The sequence below is a fragment of the Trachypithecus francoisi genome, unplaced genomic scaffold (assembly GCF_009764315.1).
Source record: "Trachypithecus francoisi isolate TF-2019V2 unplaced genomic scaffold, Tfra_2.0 Lachesis_group0, whole genome shotgun sequence".
Lineage (NCBI taxonomy): Eukaryota > Metazoa > Chordata > Mammalia > Primates > Cercopithecidae > Trachypithecus > Trachypithecus francoisi.
The window spans coordinates 28,840,800-28,857,553 of NW_022681453.1; the positions used below are offsets into that span (position 1 = coordinate 28,840,800).

The window sequence follows — 16,754 nt, forward strand, 5'->3', positions numbered from 1 at the left end:
GTCTTTTCTTTGCTTTTCCTGGCATGCCAGGTTGCTGGGGACAGGCCAGAGCCCTGTGTTTAGACAGGTCAAGTACAGATGTTTAAGAATGACAGCTCCCAACAGCTTCAAATCATAGCTAATACCAAAATTAAACTGTAACATAGTATGCTCTGATGGGGAAACTGTGCACAGTTTGTAAGTACACAAACAAGACAGTACACAGATAATTGTAGGTTCCATTTGGGGGCAATTTTCTTCTCTTATCATGGCTCTCAGTGATACAATCTGCTGCAGAAGAATGTGGTGTTAACCAATTAGTGTAACACAAAGAAGTGCCTGTCTTGTAATTCTGTATTATTTACAGTGCCTGGGACGCACTCCTAATACAGGGCTTCTCATAGGCACAGTAATTATGCATTTGATTCTCTGTCTTACATATTAGTTAATGATCTCCTTAAGGGCTGGGAATACTGTCAGAGATTGGGATTGCCTATCAGCCCCCTCCCAAGTAGACCTAAGCATCCAGGTGGTAAGCAAGAACAGCTTCATGAATGGCTAGGCAGTTCCCAGTAGTGTCTGGAAATTCTGTAAGTAAATTTTAAATAGCTTGGTTCAGGCCAGAAACCAAAATGGGTCTTCCTGTTCCCTCACCCCAGGTCTGCAGTGACATATTGTCCTGATCTCCTCTTTCTGTTTGAGGTTGAAAATGGTATTGGGAAGAACCAGGCAGGCCTTATCTGGCCTGCTTACCATGTGGAGCCTGATGGGCAGACCATTCACAACCACAAGCAGGTCCAAGAGAAAGAGGACAGAATAGAGCCAGTCCTCTATTTTTAGATGATGAGTTTTCCTCCATTAGCATGTTGTCACCAGGCAAGGTAGTTGCCGATTCTCCTGATGTAAGGAGACAGAGAGAGAGAGAGTGTGTGTGTATATGTGTGTGTGAGTGAGTGAAGGAGAGGTAGGGGGAAGGAGTAGGAAGGGACACAGAGCCAGGGACTAAAGAGAAAAGCCCCTTCCTAAGAAAAGAATAAGATAATATTTTCACTTACCATCCCTATATACACAGCAGCCAACACAGTGCCAGGCAAATAACTGATACCCAATAAACATCAGCTGAATGAATCAATGGATTCATTCATTGCACTTTTCCATATCTCTATCTCTAGTATTTAAGATTTGTTTAATGTATCTTATAAGAGCCTACTGTTGTACACCAAACCAAACCAAAACAGCAGAATGTCCTAAGGCACTGACATATGTGTAGAAATTACACATCAAATTACCAATCAGATAGATGCTAAGGTAGAACTGAAATATGGGCCAAACCCATTTTGGAAACAAAGAACAAAATCAACACTCAAGGTCAAGCTCTTAGACAGCTATTCTTCCAAAGCACCTGGACACCAAGACACACTCAACAAATTTCAGGTCATTCCTTCTCTCATTAAGCCAGTTACAGCCAAGTTATAGAAGTAGAGTCCTTACAAGTCACTATTGATAGAATAAGAGCTAGTCAAAGAATGTTTGAGCCATTTTTTTCCCAGCCTCAGATCATGGGGGAAAAGAAAAAAAAAAAAGCACCTCAATCAAGGATGTCAAAATGAACCAATCTGCAATAGTCATCTGGGCAGGGGACAGGTGAATAGCCCAATTCTTCTCACAGACATGAACAAAAAGTTCATGCCATTATCCAGGATTACTTGAAAAGGCAACTCAGTGACTGAGCTTTGCAGTTCTGACACTGTTCAAATAGAAATGAGAGCTGGAGATAGAAGGACTGATGGCTCATTCTCAGGGATGTCTGTGACTATGCTTAGATGTGTCAGTAGACAACAGCTTCCCACCAAATGGTACAGGCTTTGGCAGCCTCTTTTTTAAAAGGCCTGTTAGTAACTACTCAGGCACCATTCTTAATATCAAAACGCTCTCTCTTTTTTATTGCCCAGACTATGGGAATCTGGAAAATGAAAGAAAAGAAAAAAAAAAAAAAAAGAAAAGAGAGATAGAGAAAGAGAGAAAGAAAGATAATTCTGACTATCCCTAGGTAAAGTTACACCTGTCAGTTAACTTGATCCACTAGTTATTACCCGAAAACATGTTTTCCCTTTTTTTTTGAGTTCTCATTCATTTATTCAACATCGACTATGTGCCAGACCCTGTGTTAGATGCTAGGGATACAATGGTTAATGAGAAAAAATATGTCTTATCATAGAACTCATGATTTATCTGTCTTATAATTAATCTATATTACTTCATTTAACAACTGCATACATTAAACACTGCCCTTTCATGGTTATGGAAAGACAGCAGTGAACAAAACAGACAATCTCTATTCTCTGATCCAGGGGAAAAAGACTAAACGAGTTAATAAGATTTTCAGATAGTTAGGAGAGCTGGAAAAACATATATTTGGATAATGCAGTTGAGAGTCAGTGATGGCATGGCAGCAGGACTGTTGTTTGAGATAAAATGGCCAGGTGGTGTCTCCGAGAAAGAAAGTCACACTTGAGACTGGTAAATGAAGCCAGCAATCCAGGAAGGGTGTTTGTCAGGGTGGCCTGCTTTTCCCCACTCCTAGGTTTTAAGAGGAGCCTGGCACTGACTATTAATAGGAAAATAAGTTAGTTGGCCTACTTGGAGGGTATAATACCAGCCAGCACCTTAATATTCAATGTGTGGTCTGGGAATACCAGCATCAGTATCACTAAGGAGCTTGTCAAGAATGAAAAGTCTCAGCTCCACTCCAGATGTAATTGATCAAAATCTGCACTTAAACTGATCCCTTGGTAATTCATAGGTATATTAAGAATTTGAGGAGCCCTAGAGCTAGCCACCTTGGCTAAGACCTAAAGTCATGTCCACCAAGCATGGCCTCTATCAGTCATTCCTTTGTTTATTTCAGAATTCATTTGAGAAATTTGAGAACCCAGGCATAGATGAGGGCTGCTATTTATTGGAGGTCCTCAAGATCCTCTAAATAAAGGCAAGAACAAATACAAAGCCCTGATGTGGGCCAAGCTGAATTATAAGTCAAGCTGAATTATAAGTGAAATCAAAAGAAATAAAGGCAAGCCATTTAAATTTTATTCCTATAGAAATGGCTAGCCTGTGGAAGTTTTTAGGCAAGGGAGAAGTAATATGATCTACTTGAAATTTTGAAGAAGTGACTCTGGGTGCTGCAGAGAGAGTGGACAATAGCCAAGCAAGCATGGAGAAGCCACACAGTTAAGAGGCTACAAAGGCAAGCCAGAGGATAAGTGGTAGGGACTGGAGTTGGTGAGGCAGCAGTGCACTTATTCTGGATATGTCTTGGGAGAAGACGTAATAATACTGATGAATAGCAATGTGGGGCAGCAGGTAGCAAAGAGGATGGTCAAAGAACCAGTCGGTACAGGCATACCTCATTTTACTACATTTTGCTTTATTGTGCTTCTCAGATATTGCATTTTTAGACCAACTAATAACCCTACAATCCCCTTTTAAGCGTTCAAGTGAAAGGAAGTGTCACACATCTCTCACTTTAAATCAAAAAGTAGAAACGGTAAGGCTTAGTAAAGAAGGCGTGCCAGAAGCCAAAGACAGACCAAAAGCTGGGCCTCTTGGGCCAAACAGCCAAGCTATGAATGTGAAGGACTAGTTCTTGAAGGAAATTAAAAGTGCTACTCCAGTGAACACACAAACAGTAAGAAAGTGAAACAGCCTTATTGCTGATAGGGAGACTTTGAGTGGTCTGGACAGAAGATCAAACAAACCACAACATTCTCTTAAGCCAAAGCCTAATCCAGAGCAAGGTCCTAACTCTCTTCAATTCTATGAAGGCTGAGAGAGGTGAGGAAGCTACAGAAAAGAAGTCTGAAGCTGGCAGAGGTTCAAGGAAAGAAGCCATCTCCATAATATAAAATTGCAAGGTGAAGTAGCAAGTGCTAATACAGAAGCTGCAGCAAGTTTTCCAGAAGAGGTGGCAAAGATAATTGATGAGGGTGACCATATTAACAATAGATTTTCAATAGTGACAAAACAGCCTTCTACTGGAAGGGGATACCATCTAGGACTTTCCTAGCTAGAGAGGAGAAGTCAGTGCCTGGCTTCAAAGCTTCAATGAACAAGCTGAATCTCTTGTTAGGGACTATTGCAGATAGTGACTTTAAGTTGAAGCCAATGGTCTTTGAGCATTCTGAAAATCCTGGATCCCTTAAGAATGATACTACATCAACTCTGCCTGTGCTCTGTAAATGGAACAACAAAGCCAGGATGACAGCACATCTGTCTGTTGCATGATTTACTTAATTTTTTAAGCCTCCTCTTGAGACCTACTACTCAGGAAAAAAACATTCCTTTCAAAATATTACTGCTTATTGATGATGTATCTGGTCATCCAAGGGCTCTGATAGAGATATACAAGGAGACGAATGTTGTTCTCACACCTGTTAATACAACATCTATTCTGCAGCCCCCAGATCAAGGAGCAATTTTGACTTTCAAGTCTTATAACTTAAATACATTTTGTAAGGCTATAACTGTCATGGATAGTGATTCCTCTGATGGATCTACCCAAAGTAAATTGAAAACCTGAAAAGGATTCACCATTCTAGATGCCATTAAGAACATTCATAATGCATGGGAGGTCAACATGAACACAGTTTAGAAGAAGTTGATTCCAGCACTCATGGATGACTTTGAGGGGTTCAAGATATCAGTGATGAAAAAAGCAGGAAAACTAGAATTAGAAGCCTGAAGATGTGACTGAATTGCTGTAATCTCATGATCAAACTTGAACGATGAGAAATTGCTTATTATGGGTGAGCAAAGAAAGTGATTTCTTGAGATGAAATCAACTCCTAGTGAAGATGATGTGAACATTGTTGAAATGACAACAAAGAATTTGGACTGTTATACTAACTTGGTTGATAAAACAACAGCACTGTCAAAGAGGATTAACTCTAACTTTAAAATAAATTCTACTATGGGTTAAATTCTATTAAATAGCATTACATTCTACAGAGAAACCTTTCATTAAAGGAAGAATCGATCAATATGGCAAACTTCATTTTTATCATAAGAAGTCGCCACAACCACCCAACTTTCAGCAACCACCACCATGATCAGTCAGCAGCCATCAATATTGAGGCAAGACCTTCCAATGATTACCACAGTGAAGGCTCGGCTTATTGCTCACGTTTTTTTTTTAGCAATAATGTATTTTTAATTAAGGTATGTACTTTTTTAGACATATGCTATTGCATACTTAATAGACTACAGCTTAGTGTAAATATAGCTTGTATATGCACTGGGAAACTAAAAAAATTCACATGACTTATTGTGATATTTGCTTTGTCACAGTGGTGTGGATCTGAACCCACAATATCTTTGAGGTATGGCTGTACCACTCTGAGGCATGCAGGTGGGCATACTACCCATGCTGCTTCCAGTCACCATGGCTGACCCCTAGCGGGGCTGATCCCAAATACAAAATACAAGAATTCATAAACAACCCAACACTTTCTATTAATGGAGAATGCTATAACACCTAGTTCCCACTTCTATTCTTCACAGTTGGATTCTAATAGGTGCCTGTTATTCCTTTAAAAATATGAGAGCAATGGATTTCATTGATTTACAAAAAAGGGAAATTAGTTACACAACAAAATGAATACTAACTCAGATAAACAGTTCAAGTAAATAGATGAAAGACCACTTAAAAATCTGAATATTCAAGATAACTTGCTCTCTTAACAGTTTGTGACTGGCAACAAGAGACAGATTGAAAACTGCTAGACTTCCCCACACTTTGAGAAACAGTTGCCACCTAACTACTAAAGCAAAATGAACTAAACTTGCCACTGGAACTCAACCTTTAAGCATTTAAAAAGGCCATTTTTAATGAGTTCCCTTTCAGCTCTTAGTCAAGCTCATCTTTTTGAACTCGATCTTTATTTTTAACAGGAGCACATACTTAAAGAGGTAGAAGGTATGAAGAGGTCAGCAGCAATCATCTTTACTTATAAGAGACAAAGCATTCCTCTTGGAAAAGTCGCCCTACTGTTTTGGGGACTTAAACTTTGAATATTCCTTATAGAAAACACAGGTATGACAATTTATTATGCTAGAGATTTTTTTTTTCCCCCCTTTAAAAAGTATTTTCCCTTTTATGTCTTCCTAAGGCTGATGAAAACAGGCCTTCCAGCTCCGGGCTTGCCTTCTTATTGCCTATCTGTGGCTGAAACCCAAACATTTTTCCTATTACAGTTTAAGTGTTTTTGTGTATATTTTATACCCCAATTCAGTAAAGGCTTGACATAGACCAAGGTAACATTTCAGGAAGTATCTTTAAAATAGAAATCTATTTTCAGATACCGGGATGTAGAACAGTTGGTTTTGAATTTATAACTTTGATACCAGCATTTTCCTCTTTAAATGTACTTCTGAGGATACCTCCTGGCCACCAAAGGAGGCTGGCTTGGTTTATTTCAGTACTGTGATAAAGTGATTGAGAACTGAGATTTTATTCCCAGAGACACTAATTCCTTTATCTTATTCTAAAGCCAATTATTTTGCAAATTAGATCCACTGCTTACATAGTATGACATGTGAATAGATGTAAGGAAATCCATCACTACCACTCCAAGCATATGCCTACTGAGTAATGAGTTAGCAGGATCACCTTCATGTTTGAAGACACCAGGATGCTACAGTAGATGAGAATGTAAGCTCTAGCATCAGACTTTGGACAACTCATTTCTCTACATCTCAGTTTTCCCATTTATACTCAATGGCAGTACTTCCCAAATTAGTCACCTCATATTTACAGATATTTATTTATTTACTTACTTTATTACATATATATGCGTGTGTGTGTGTGTGTGTGTGTATGCCTTTTTTTTCTTGAGATAGAGTTTTGCTCTTGTTACCCTGGCTGGAGTGCAATGGCGCGATCTCGGCTCACTGCAACCTCTGCCTCCCAGGTTCAAGTGATTCTCCTGCCTCATATATAGCTGCTTTGTTGAGATGTAATTCACATATCACACAATTTGCCCATTTAAATGATACAATTCAATGGTTTTTAATCTATTTACCCAGTGGTACAATCATTACTACAATCAATTTTAGAATGTTTTCATCACTGCCTAGGGATCTTTTAAAAATTCCAAAGACCAGACCATGCCACAAATCAATTATATCACAGTCTCGGGGGTGAGACACAGACATCAGTAGTTTGCGAAGCTCCCCAGGTAATTCCAATGCACACATATGTTTGGGAAGCCATACTGCATTGGAATCACTGAGTTTCAGGGAAAATAAACACAGAAATAAAGAAAGAAGAGATGTTCAGCAGAGAGAATGTCCTATGATATCATAAGCACAGAAGAGGTGGTGGGAATAATCATACTAAGGATGAATTTAATGGGAAAGACTATTTAAAGAATTACACTGCAACTTTTATAATCAGGACTAAAATAGCAATTTTTTTACTCATCAATAATACATCTCCAGGTACAGCATCCTCTGAGAGTATGTATAAGTTGGGAACAAGAGTGTTGAGGTAGGAAAGGGATCAGGAGGAGATAAGAACCTACAACTTATCTAACACATTTCAAGACATTACCAAGCTTCTTGGCCTTCTAAAAAGCACCTGATTTGATTAGCCTTCAGGATGCCACTAAAGTGCCGCCCCTTTGTGAAATCTTTTCACACTGAAGTCAGTTTGATGCTTCTTAAAGCTCTGCATGTGGCATAATACAGCCAGAGTTGTATATTTCATAAGTTGGTCACCTTCACCAGGGCAAGAGCTCTTGGAAGGCAGAAACAATACTTAGTACATGTAAAAAATAAAAATAAAAATAAACTATCTTGAGAGCCTAGCATATGTTTTGGCACAGCGTTGACAAATATTTGTTGGATTGAACCAAAGTGAATTCACATCCACTACTGTCAACACAAAAATGAAAAAAAAAAAAAAATACTGCACTTGTTCCAAAGTTCCCAGAACACTTAGGAGCCACTGTAGGTCTCAGAAGACTGGCAAGCAAGACCTGCAATTTTACTCTATAAGGGACATTGTAAGAGCAATGCCTGGGGTACTTAATAGTTCTACTGAATAAATGGCACAACCACAAGCTGTTATTAAGAACAATGAATGCAGGCTGGGCACAGTGGCTCACACCTGTAATCCCAGCACTTTGGGAGGCCGAGGCAGGTGGATCACTTGAGGTCAGGAGTTCGAGACCAGCCTGGCCAACACGGTGACATCCCATCTCCCCGTCTATACTAAAAATACAAATATTAGCCAGGCTTGGTGGCGTATGCCTGTAATCCCAGCTACTCAGGAGGTTGAGGCAGGAGAATCACTTGAACCCGGGAAGCAGAGGTTGTGGTGAGCTGAGATTGTGTCACTGTACTCCAGCCTGGGCAACAGAGTGAGACTCTATCGCAAAAAAAAAAAAAAAAAAACTGAATGATGTATTACCAACGCTGAGATCAAGAAAAAAATTGCCATCCAGGGGAAAAGATTAATTAATATCAGTTAATTTTCTTTACAGGAGTAGATTATACAGAAGTCTTTAGGCTTCTGGGGAGAATTTGAGAAAATTTTACAGTAAACAGGAATTTGCATATGCTCTGGGAGCAAAAAGTGGGTCCCCAGACAGGTCACCTGGGGTATGTTCAAGATGAAGAACAAAAGATGGGCATTTCTGTAAGTGTAGAGTCATGAGGGTGGGAATAAAGGCAGGCTTTAGAGGGAATAGAGAAACGTATGGATTCAAAAGAACTACAATTATCATTACAATAGAGCTACATGGTTACACAATAAGCGATACTATTAAGTGCCCTCTCTGGAAAGAGTGTTCTTTGAAAAACAAAATGCAGAACAGATCCAAAAGCAAGGTAACAAAAGCTATTAGGTAAAGTCCATCAGGGGAAGAACATCCCTTTCCATAGCATCTTCCTACAAGTACAAGATAATTATGTTTTATTTATAGCACAGGAATAGAATATGAGATTCACCATTCAATAAACTCAGGACAATCATTTCTTTGGTCATTGCTTTTTATTTATAAAATGGTGGCTTGGATCAAGGTAGTATTTCCCAACTTTTTTTTTTTTTTTTCTTTTTTTGGAAGATTTAACAGGCATTACTTGAAGAAACTTAAGAGTCAATAGATTCTGAATTATGGTCACTTGAAACCAGCACCACAAGATTACCCATCAAGACCTAATCAACCAAATTAACATTAGTGTTTGGGCAGAAAGTAGATGCAATATCTCCAATGTCCAGGCAGTACAGACTGCTTTGAAACTGATATTCTTCTCTGTGCATGCATTTGTGTGTGTGTGTGTGTGTGTGTGTGTGTGTGTATTCCTTCTAAATATTTGAATGTTCATATATATAATTCCTTCTTTTTAATTACTCCAAGCTGAGCATGTGTAGATTAGATTCACTCTGTTTTATAATATTTATTGTATTTATAGGATATGTCCATCACATCCTAGCCCAGAGGCATGTTTACAAATAAGATAGGAAAAAAAGAGACTGTTGATAACATAATGGCTAAAAATCCACAGTCAATATTTTCAAAAAGATCACACAAATGCACATACATGCATACACACACACACACACACACACACACACACACTATCTACAGATCATCCTGGTATCCAATGTGAATTCCATCAGTATTCTCAGTGCAAACCATACCCTGTGGTTTCTCTTCCTACTCCCTACACAACTCCTGCTATCTTGAGTCTTAAAATGTGAAACAAAAAAATATATGACCCATTGATAGAAAGGACAGAAGCCTTTAGATGGGAGACAGGGTCAGATTCATCACATTGTTTCTTTTGACAACCTAACACAGGGCTTAATGTTGGCTGGGGAGATGGAAAAAGGAAAGAGGCAATGAGAGCAGACCCGGGACCAGTTGGTCAGCAAATTGCAGAGTTCTTTAATCAGCAACAACCTGTCTGCACTGAGGCAACATGCTGCTAAATGCTCAACCTATAGCATTTCATTTCATCCTCTTGACGTCCCTACAAGGTAGTTCCTATTATTTCCATATTTCACTAGATAAAAATGAGGCCCAAGTTACAAAATATCCTAAGTTACAAAGCTACTAAGTGGCAGGCTCTGGACCTGCACCCAGGTCTTCCCAAGGCCAAAGCTCAGACTCTTCCCCAGAACTGCCCAACTTTTTGCTAGAAAGCCTGGGCTCAGGAAGGTTAAGCCATTCACACAGAGCTCAGAAGTGGCAAGGCCTGGATGGAATGCAATCATGAGGATAGCATGGGGCACTGTCCAGAACTGTGTGATACTGCACTTTCTCTGATCAAATGTGCCCTCTGAGGGTATCCCAGGGAAATCTGAGACTATTTCCCTCTGACACTTCCCTTCTTCTTCAGAAGCACCCATCTCCTTTTGAATTTGAATTTCTGCTAAAAAGTAGATGCTTTCCTCACAAATGTCCCCCCTTCTGTATTCTTTCTCCTTCTCTTGGACCCCCCAAACTGAAAACTACAGTGGGTATAGAAAGGAGAGTCTCAAGTACTGTGAAAATCTTTCTAGCGGACTTTCATCCCTTCCCAACAGCCTGCAATGTGGACTTCTGTTCCCTCAGGAACAAACCGTATGTGTCCTTCCTCAACTGCAGGATCCTGAACTGTCCTTCCTGAACCAAGAACGAACCTGAAGCATCCAGAGCAGCTCTAAGAAGCAGGAGAAGATACAAAGCCATGCAGCTCCCTACTGCTCTCTGGAAAGGAGAGAGAAGGGCAGCTGCCTCCATTCAAGGCTGAGTGAGGTGAGGAGTTAAATGACTGTCATCACTAGGATTCTGACTTTTCTTCCTCTAGGGAGAAAACTAAAGAGTCTGCTATTGGTGATCATTCATTCTGCGTTCATTTACATCTTGTGTACTTTTTGTTGTTGTTGTTTTTCGAGATGGAGTCTTGCTCTGTCACCCAGGCTGGAGGGAGTACAGTGATGCAATCTCAGCTCACTGTAACCTCTGCCTCCCAGGTTCAAGTGATTTTCCTGCCTCAGCCTCCCCAGTAGCTGGGATTACAGGCACCCACCACAACACTCGGCTAATGTTTGTCCTTTTAGTAGAGACAGCATTTCACCATGTTGGCCAGGCTGGTCTTGAACTCCTGACCTCAAGTGATCCACCTGCCTCGGCCTCCCAAAGTGCTGGCATCACAGATGGGAGCCACCACGTCTGGTCAGTATTATGTACTTTTGACTCTTGTGTTCTACTTTCCAATTTAAACAATGATCCCAGCAGCTATGGGAGCTAGAAAGAGCCAGGAGTTTGGAAGCTTTTCAAGACACTGCGAGCCCTCTCCTTTTATCCTGACTTCTTTCTCACTTTCCGCCTTTTCTTGCAGAACAACAAGAAAAGCAAATCCGGTGAAGCCATAAGCCTGCAATTTAGCCCACAAATTGTCCCCAGCATCCTTGTATCTCCTTCTACATTTCCTTTTTTTTTTGTAACCTTAGCTCTTCCTGATGATAGTGAACATAGCTCAGAGTAACGCCAACTGTTGTTATATCAGCTTAAACCAATGTGGTACCTGGTGATGGGGCACAGTTAAAGCAGGCACTAAGAGCTTAGATGAGCCTTCAGCCACAACTGAAAGGGATATATTGTGAAGCACTCATGAGTTCCATAGCCTCCTCCTAACCCCTCAAGAATCCCAGACTGGGAATGGCTGCAACTTCAGGATTGTAAAGTTGTGTAAATGCATCTTTACATTGACTACATCATGGTCCAACTTAACATTTTGAAACAAAGGGCTTGAGTGTGTCCCTGCACCCCTTTATTCCTGAGTTAAAAACAAAGCTCCATCAGTCAACTCATATTTACAGAGTGCTCCCTGTTCGTCTCCTTTCAGTCCTTCTACTTGCCCGGGTAAGAAAATTCAGTGCAGACGATCCTAGCCTTCCCAGACCTCCCTCCTCCTTCCTGACAGAATTAGTTGTTGCTCCCCCATGTTTTATCATGGCCCTTTGCACACTGTGTTCCCCTTATTTATGTGCTTATCTCCCCAGTTGACTCTGAGCTTCTTGAGGTTGGGAACATCGTTTGTGCCTGTCACATCTTTATGGGCCCAAGAACGGAGATGATAGGCAAAAGTGGAGCAAAGAATAAAGGAAGAATAAACATTTTTAAAATCTTAGTCTCCAAAGAGTTTTCCTTCTAGCAAGTAAGACAAGACATACAGTGAGACATGAGGGAAGGCAGTAAGTAATAAGGGTCAGAATAAAAAGGAAAAAGAAAGGGACTGTTGGACATGGCTAAGAAGGTGAATAACAAGCTAGTTAGAAACATGAGTAGGTATTAAATAGACACCGGTGCAAAAACAGGGCTGGGAAAGGTATGTTGGAAGGGATGTCTAGTTCCGGAGTGTGCTGAGATTAAGGAATTGGAAATGTAAGCTGAGCTGCAGATACTGGAAGACTTTTAGTATTGAACAAATGATTCCATTTTTTTCTTTTGTCTAAACATTAGAGATGGGTACACAAAGAATATTAACCTGGTTGTAATGTCCAGAAGGACTGTAGTGGACTGGAACTCGTGGCAGGGAGACCCAACGGAAACTGTAGAAACAGGTTTACACAATAGCAGAGGAAACCCTTAAGAGTTATTTTATTCAAACAAGATTTTCATTTAAAAGAATGAAAGAATTAAGAAGACCACAGCATAAAACATGAGGATTAAAGTTTATAGAAAGCAACTGGCATCAGAGACCGAATTCATAGGTCAGAAGAGAACTTACAAATACAAGTTCCAATTCTTGGAGAGATGCAAGAACATACTGCCCCTTTAAGTTAAGAACAGACTGTTTGTTCATCAGAAAATAGAATTTATGCCTGACTATTCACATGAAGAGCTGTAAATGAAAGTATAAGCAATGTCAAAGGAACAAGGAGGGATGCTGGGACACCAAAGACGAGCAACGGGAAAAGCCATGACTACCATAACTGCTAAAAGGACAAGGGCAAAACAGATTACTCAAAGCCACTGATAGCCACAGTCATGGAGGCCAATATGATTGGTGGGAGAGGCAGTTGCAGAAGGACACAGTTACTATCCTCTGGCAAATAAAGGTGGGAATTAGTATACTCACCTCCTTCTCTTCTCACCGTGTAAACTTACACAAATACCTCCTATTGAGCAAACCAGGAAGGAAGTCCAGGAGATGCAAGACAGAGATGGGTAGAGGCTGAACGTCAGGCAAAACAAAGATTACCCAACATAAGGCACTATAAAAAAGGAAAAAAATCAGTTTAAGAGGCAAGAGCATCATTGGAAATTAAGAATATGATTGGTAAAACTAAATTTAAAAAAATTACAAGAAATGGAAGGCAAGGCACCAAAAATTTCCTAGGACAAAAAGATTTGGTGGAAAATATGAGAGAAATGTCAGGAAGCACAGAAGAGGGGTCCCAGAGAGAGCTCTGAGATTAATAAACACCAAGGTTATGGTGTCTGCAAATGCTCCAGGGAAAAACGCAAGCAAAAGGAAAGAAATGCAACCTGATAATTCTTTAGGATTCAATAACATGTAATGATAAAACAGTTTCTTTGCCCCAAGTCCTTGGAGCATAAAAAAATCTGGGACAATCTGTTCCCTTACCACATCAGAAAAGCAGCTTTTTGTTTCGAAAGATCTGTGGTGAAACACAATTCCATGACATTAATCAATTTATTTCAATTGGGAGTGAAGCACAAATGAAAGGCTCCTATTTCAGAACAGGCCATGAAAATGTGAAGATGTTATTATTTCCAAGCTAAGAGGAGATGTGAGATTCTCTGTCTGGCACATTTCAGAAAGGTACAATCAGCCGGGGCAGGGGAATAGATTTAAAATAGAAAAGTAATGGGAAAAGGGCTTTCCATGTAACAGACAGGGTGGTGGATGAATACCCATCCCCCTAGAGCCCACTTTATTAATATACATTTTACCAGGCACTTTGGAAAGTTTGAAAATCCACGTGGTTCTCATTTCCCATAGCTTCTGGGTCTAATTACATATTTCCATCCATTTGCATACACACACACACACACAGGTCTCATCCAGTGATATAGATAATTGCATATTCAACTTGTAGATCACCAACTTAAAATAGAGATCTAATTATGGGAAAAAAATTGTATGCTGTTTTTCAAATAAATAAAAATGAGGATACTGATTAAAAATATAACACCCCTCATTGATTAACAGGTACTTTTTTGGTTTTATCCTATCATAAGCATGAGGTTTGGTACTACATGGTTCTGGCCCTCCCAAATGAACACTGAGCTAGTTCAGGGAACAAGCTCTCACATACCAAATTTTGAAGCTGCATTTCAGCAGCAATTTGAGGGACTAAGTACATAGGCTTTCCAAATGTCTAGAAGCTAACCAGATTCCTCTCTCCTTAATTTATCCCCTTACAATTAGGTGCCACATGCTCTCTTATGGGTCAAAAATAACAGGAACAATTTAATACCTTATGACTGTCCATTAAATATCTAAATTATGAGGATTCAGATGGAAAGTGCAGTAGTATTTTAACAAAAGTACACCAAATAAGGCAGCTGGTAATAGATCTCTTAACAAAAATGTAGTCAATGGTTCATTTAATTTGATGGCAGAGTCCACTTTCAAATAATCCCAAATTGGATATTTTGTAAGAAAAAGGTTGCAGAGTTCACCTCAGGGTATTCTTAAAAAATTATTTGCACACTGAGAAGACATCAATGCTAAGAGGCTTTCTTGATTACTGAAATTTGGTTGGAAGTATTGTTTATTTCTATTAAATGAATATATACAACTGTCCAGCTGCCTCAAGACATTTATGAAAACGAGATGCTCTGTCTTAAGGAAGTCAGCTTTAGAGGGACATCTGAATCATTAGATGCCTCACTGGCTGTTACAAAAACAAACTTCAATCTTCTGCTTCCCCTTTTCTAATATTAGCTAACAATAATTAAGCTGCTTAGATAATTCCAGGTGACTCAAATTTCACAGCATGCTCTTCAAAAGGCTAAGGGATCACTTTAAGTTCATAAAGCCCTAAGACTAAGTGTGTTTCACTCACTTTGTGTAGCTCCAACCCAGCATCATGTACCAAAGGGATAACGTGATGAAAAAGCATCGACCTGTCTTCCAAAATCTGTTTCTAAACCACAGCACAAGGAACAGACATTTAAATACAGAGAGGGACAAAGAACTATAATCTTTCAAAAGTGCACACTTGAGTGGCCAGCATGGTGGCTCACACCTGTAATCCCAGCGCTTTGGGAGGCCGAGGTGGGTGGATCATGAGGTCAAGATATTGAGACCATCCTGGCCAACATGGTGAGTCCCCATCTCTACTAAAAATACAAAAATTAGCTGAGTGTGGTGGCGTGTGCCCGTAGTCCCAGCTATTCAGGAGGCTAAGGCAGGAAAATCGCTTGAACCCGGGAGGCAGAGCTTGCAGTGAGCGAAGACCGCGCCACTGCACTCCAGCCTGGGCGACAGAGCGAGACTCCATCTCAAAAAAAAAAAAGAAAAGAAAACACACTTGATAAAGATTTACATCATCTGCCTTTGGTTATTTAGCCTATAGTTTAACATAACAAACAAGACTTTATTGAGTACCTGCATATTTTCATTTGCTAGAAATTAACCAATTTAGCTTATATCATATGTGGCACACGGTTTTGTCAGGAAGAGGACATTTTAAGAATAATTTAAAAGAAAACAAGTTCAAAAGTTCACATAAAACAAAATAGCCATCTCTAAGGAGAAAATGGGTATTGCTGATCCTAATGTTAATATTCTAAAATAAACAAAACACTTTTGAAGGGAGTATTCACCACGACAGCTGAAGAAAACCACAAGAAATGTATGTATATGTGCCTATATTTATACAGGTACATTTCCCAATTTTATTCTTTTACTCTTAGGGATAGCTAATTCCCAGGAAACATTTCCTAGATGTCTTCTTTTGTATACTATGTCTTTGGACATTAATTACAGGCAAAGAAAGTAAACACCCAAAAGAAAAAGGGAATTTTACAATCTGATCTTCAATGTAATCTCAAGAAATGCTGTTATAGCTCCTTGGTTCTGGTTTCCATGCACCTGCAAATTATCCTTTCACCCATCACTTGTAAGTAGCAGAGGGGCAAGCATACTTGTACAGTCATGCATCACTTAACAATGAGAAGTTCTGAGAAATGCATCACTAGGCAATTTTGTCATAGCGCAAACATCGTAAGAGTGCACTTACACAAACCTAGATGGGTATAGCCCACTACACACCTAGGCTACATTCTATATACTATCACCTATTGCTTTTAGGCAACAATTCTATACTGCATGTTAATGTGTTGAATACTGTAGATAACTGTAACACAAGTATACTTGTGTGTCTAAACATAGAAAAGGTACAGTAAAAATATGGTATTATAATATGAAGCCACAATTGTATGTGTACTCTATCAGTGACCAAAATGTCATTATGTGGTGCATGACTCTATATGAACACTTCTTGATCATAAAAATAATGTGTATGTTGACTAAGTTAATGCTCTGGAAAGTTAATATGTATGTTGACAAACTATAATGCTTAAAATAAGTATGGTTAAAATAACATGTGAATATATACATATAAACACATGTCTATACATATATACATATATACCTATATATACACATATAAATATATACATGCTTATAAATTAGAGTCTGTCTTACATTAGCTAAACTATTATTACAGCTTGAGATGAATTTGAGAT

General features: G+C 39.3%; 1 protein-coding gene across 1 annotated transcript in view; it reads right to left on the reverse strand.

Moving 5' to 3' along the window:
- FHIT (fragile histidine triad diadenosine triphosphatase) overlaps positions 1-13,130 on the reverse strand; it is an 854,985-nt gene extending 841,855 nt beyond the window's left edge. Inside the window, exon 1 of the mRNA XM_033210298.1 lies at positions 13,111-13,130. The gene's annotated coding sequence lies outside the window, so the exon portion shown is untranslated. The remainder of the gene's footprint in view (positions 1-13,110) is intronic.
- Positions 13,131-16,754: the final 3,624 nt, after the last annotated feature.